Raw genomic sequence first — 5,376 nt, 5'->3', positions numbered from 1 at the left:
ACTCTAGCAGAACTCACGGCCAGTATGTACCCTGATATTGCCGATATCCCCCAAAAAAGGCCATTCTGACCCCCAAGAAAAAGAACGACACAGCTACCGTTATTATGACACTTTACTTCAATCATTTGTAGGGGTAGAAATGAAGCAAAGGTCTGTGGACTCGGCAGTGCAAATGGATGATGCAGTCCACAACCCCGTGGTGTTCCTTAACATCCTCAACTTTCCTGGTCTAGAAGAAAGGGAGGGGTACCTCCTGAAGCTGCACGCGATGCCCAGCTGTGCCAGTGTCTTGCCAAACTCATCTCTGAACCCGCAACCTTGAAAGCTTTGGCAAGGAGAGTGGTGAGGAGCAGCCTTGGTGAATGTCTGTTGTCTCACCTGCTACCTGAGCTGCCTATTCCTAAACCTATACAGGCCTATGTCCTACTTATAGAATGAGTATTCTATAGAATGAGTACAAGCTTCTCCTCAAAGTGTGGGTTCCAGTGATGTTGCTGTGGAACCTCAAACCTCCAAACTCTGCAATGGCACCAGGTTGCAAATGAAGGCTCTCCACAGGAATGTCATAGAGGCCTCAATATTCACCATCTGTGATCGAGTGGAGTAGGTGTTCATAACACGCATAACACTTACACCATCAGATTACCCTTTGAGTTCAAGAGGCTGCAGTTTCCCCTCGAGCTCTGCTTCACTGGTCCCAGGGACAGTCACTGTAGGTGGCAGGGATTGACTTGAGGGGGGACTGCTTCTCACAACGACAGTTCAACGTGGCCTGCTCCAGAGTGAGCTCACTCAGCAGCCTGGTGATTCTAGCACCTGTGGAGAGAACCACCAATGTGGTTTACAAAGAAATCCTTAAGTAGAGAAAACCCATAAACAACATTTTTCAATGTATTACATACTTTTTTCTCAGGGTGCTCACAACAACACTAACAAACAAACTTATATACCTTACCCCAGGTGCTTGTATCCTGAGCTCCGGAGGTCCGTTCCAGTCAAACGTGTCTGAGGGTGGGTTCTCATGAGAGTAGGCATCACCCGTATCTTAGCAACCCAATACACAAACTGATACATTGTGGAAGCCAATTAACACTGTAGCTGTCATGCTCAGGCACTAGGGATACCTATCCCCAGCATCTCCTGGCCTCCCCTATCTCTTAACTGGCCCTTCCACATGAGGCCATGGCCCTATTTAAAAAGTGTGTGTGTGTGGGGGGGGGGGGAACAATGCTCTCTCTGGCACAGAGCACCAAAAAGTCTAGCTATGGCTCTACTTATTGTGGCCCTGCCCAGAGGCTTGGAGTCTAACCCACTTGGTGGTCTTCACCAGTGGCCCCTCCTATTGGGATTTTGGTTTCGCCGCACCAAGTGAGCAGGTCGTGGCCCTCTGGACAGGTACCTGGGAGTGACAGAAGACAGAGATATAATACTAGAATTGGAATGGCACTGGGAAACACTGGGAAATGGAGCGGCACTGGAAATACTGGAAATTATTCAGATGATTTATTTGCTCTGGGAAACATGGGAATGTAGACACAGAGGTGCACTGGGAAATACCAGAGATCCAGATATAGGCACAGACATAGGAGAAAGACACTGGAAGACAGTACACGCTGGTGATTCAAACACTGGCACAGGCAGAGGAGAATGACACTTTGAATCAGTATACAGCTGCTGTGCTGAGTACGCACGATGGAGATTCAAACACAGTCACAGGAGAATGACACTTGGAATCAGTACACAGCTGTTGTGCTGAGTACGTCTACAGGAGATCCAGACGCAGAACTGGTGTAGAAATTGTTAAATTGGAGTTTTAGCACAGAGCCAGGCGCTGACATATACACAGGAGAATTAGATGCTGATTAGTGCTGAAATAGTTAAACTGGTGTTTCAACACAGAGACAGGTGCTAACATATACACAGGAGAACTAGATGCTGATTAGTGCTGGAGATTCAGCACAGAGACAAGTATAGAAAAAATCACTGGAGGAGTCTGATCCTGGAAAACACTGAAAGAGTCACTGGAAATAAACAGTATAAAATTAGGAGTGAATCCAGATGCTAGGATATAACACTAGTAGAAAAGAATATGGAACTTGGAAAGCTGCAACAGCTAGTAAACACAGTAACTGGAAAAGAAAAGTTGAACAGCAACTTCCTGTTCCTGAAGTCAGGCTAAATACCCTTAGGTAGTTGGTTGTTGGATCAGAGGATCAGCTGAGTGACTGCAGGACTACCATTGGGAGAGACTAGTCAGGTGATATGGACCAACATACCCATCACCACAGGAACCAGGACGCACGCACGGAAGCCCTAGCAGACCCCATGGAGAATACTCAGGCACCACTCACCTCCACCCCCAAGGACGCTGGCGCGGAGGTGAGTAGCGGCCAATCCCAGGCCGCATCCTGACAGTAACACAAGTTATACAAATTACTGTAACACATAAGCACAGGTATAGATAGAGCGCAATCAGGACCGTTGCAAGGTCTGTCTGCACCCTAGGCAAAGCTTCAGCCAGCCCCCCTCTCCCCATGAATGACATGAATTGACCTTAAAATTGCTTTTATCATGCAGTTACTGACTGCAAAGGAGGGAGCCCTGTTAACCATAGCTATCCATATGAGAGACAAAATTTGCTAACAGTTTGCTACTGCTCATCATACTGAGCTATAATTCATAGAAACAAAGTTATATCCTGCCAAAGACAAATCAGAACATAAAAGGTGGAAACAGTCCAGAATTCATTGTACTGTACATATATGCTTACTTGTACAGCTGTACGTGCAGACCTCTGAAATGCTACCATACAGGTGTGCTCTAGCAGTGAGGATTATTTGGATCTCAACTAGGAGGTAACCAAATGAATGTAAAAAATAACCATGAAAATATAAACATAATATGGCAGCAGATTAGAAACAGAATAAAGCAGCAACAATATAAATCAATACAAAAACTAAGCACCATAACTAAGTGTAATGAAAGATATTAATATACACCAAAAAATGCTTGTTTTTTTAAAAATGTGTAAAATAATAAATAACTGCATAACAATGGATAACAAACCATAATAAAAACAATTAGCAACTACAAAAAATTAAACAAGTTACTGCAAAAGAAACCGCTAATGCACAACTACCCACACTAACAGACTGGATGGGTAGTTACACAAAGTACTATGAGTATTTATTGTGTGAGGGATCTTGCATAATTATTTCTTTTTTTTTCTTTTTTTTTTTCAAAAATGTTTTTATTGAAGTCAACAAATACACTCTGGTACACAAGTAAATATGACAAGAAACAATGACATAATTACAATTTATAGCATACAGTTCACTTGTGGTTTGAGGTAATAGACTTGCCACAATTTTCTCTTTTTACCGATCAATTGAAAATTAAACAGTAATATATTATAATGACTTCAACCATAATAGAAGAAATGAAGGGGGAAGAAAGTAGATGGGTGATGGGGGGGTGGATAAGTATAAGAAGAGAGAGATGAAAAAAAAAAAAAAGGGAGAAAATAAATAAATAAATAAAAAAATAATAAAAAAAAAAAAACAGAGAAGAAGAGGAAATAAAGTGGGAAGGGGGTTATGAGCCATGCACTCCCAGGGTCAATCCCCTACTACTCTTCTTTTATTTATGTAGGTTTTTTTTTTTTTTTTTTCTCTTAAGCGTAAGTTATTGGGGGGTCTTGTAGCAGTATTCTAGTTTCATACCATTGTGTTGATTTGAAACACTGTTGTATTTGTCTTTTAATCTCAGGATTTAAAGCCTCAATAAAGCTTTCCCAAATTAAGAAGAATTGTTCTGCTTTCTTTTCCTTGTTGATAGAAGAGTTGACCCAATCCATTTTGAAAATATAAAATAATTTCTCTTTGAACATGGTTAATGAAGGAGGGGTAGGAGCAATCCATTGTTGCAGGATACATTTTTTAGCTACAGCCGAAATAATTAATAATAATTTTTTACAACCCTTGGAAACTCTAGTTATTCCTGGAATATAACCCAATATTGCCCATTCTGGTGTTAATGGAAGATAATTGATTAGGTCAGCTAGCACATATTGTTTCACTTCCATCCAAAATTTTTTGATGACCCTACAGTCCCATAGGCAGTGGTATAAAGATGCCTCTAAATGGGCGCATTTTGGACACGCAGAGGAGGTTGCAATACCAATCAAGTGACAACGTTTGGGAGAAAGATAGCTCCTATAGAATAATCTGTAGAACATTTCTCTGTAAGTTGTAGCTGTCAATGTTTGGAGGGAATACTGTAGCGTGCGCAAAATATTAGTTTCTGTTAGATTTGGAAACCAAGTCTGCCACTTAGTGATACCAGTGGAGAATGTTCCCGTAAAGTAAGGAATTCTTAGTAGGTGGTAAAACAGGGATATAGCCCTATATGGATAGCCAGCCGACAAGAAGGCAGTGTCTAACCTATTATCCCAATCCAAGGGAGATAAAAAAGATAATATTTTACTGGTGTAGTGTTGTGCCTGTAGGAAGGCCAAGTTACAAACGTTAATGGGCGTTTAAGTGAAGAATTAGTGAAATGTCTAACTGTACGAAGGCCCAGTGAATCCCACCTTCGGAAAGGGTGTGTTGCAGACCCATTCTGAAAGTCATTGTTTCCCAGCAGAGGGAGATGTAGTGAGTAGGAAGCATGAATTTTAAATTTGTTACGTATCGAGTGCCATGTTGACCATGTTGACATCAGGAGTGGGTTATCAAGCAAGTGCGGTGGTATATCGTGTTTAGGCATATGTAAGAAGTAAACCAAGTCCAAACCAGATAGGAACTGTCTCTCTAATTCATAGTGGGCGAAATGATTTCTATGTAGAATCCAGTCATGAATGTATCTACATATTGCAGCTTGGTTATAAAGGAGAGTATGGGGAAAGTTAATTCCCCCCTCTTCCTTAGTGCGTTGAAGAATTTTCAAACTAAGTTTTGGTTTTTTGTTATTCCAGATAAATTTCCGAAAAGCGGCATCTATCTTTTTAATATCAGTTAAAGTGAGAAGTATCGGGAGGACTTGTAGAGGGTATAGCAGTTTAGGGAAAATTATCATTTTTATTAGATTGGCCCTTCCTAGGTAAGAAAGCTGAAAATGTTGCCAGCTGTCCATTTCCGCACAAATTTTATTTATTATTGAGGTAACATTTAAAGAATATAGGTTGTTAATATTCTTGGGTAATTGTATACCCAGGTAAGGTATGCTGGAAGATGCCCATTTTAAGCCTCCTAAATTGTCTCTAGGTCTAAAAGGTCTATTACCCAAAGCTAGTGCCGTAGATTTAGTAAAGTTAATAGTAAATCCAGAAATGTGACCAAATCGTTCCAATTTTTCGAACAAGGGGGTCAAACTAAC

The sequence above is a fragment of the Taudactylus pleione genome, unplaced genomic scaffold (genome assembly GCF_031769625.1).
Source record: "Taudactylus pleione unplaced genomic scaffold, aTauple2 ptg000139l, whole genome shotgun sequence".
Lineage (NCBI taxonomy): Eukaryota > Metazoa > Chordata > Amphibia > Anura > Myobatrachidae > Taudactylus > Taudactylus pleione.
The sequence above is the reverse complement of the archived record's forward strand: the minus strand, read 5'-3'. Positions refer to the sequence as shown.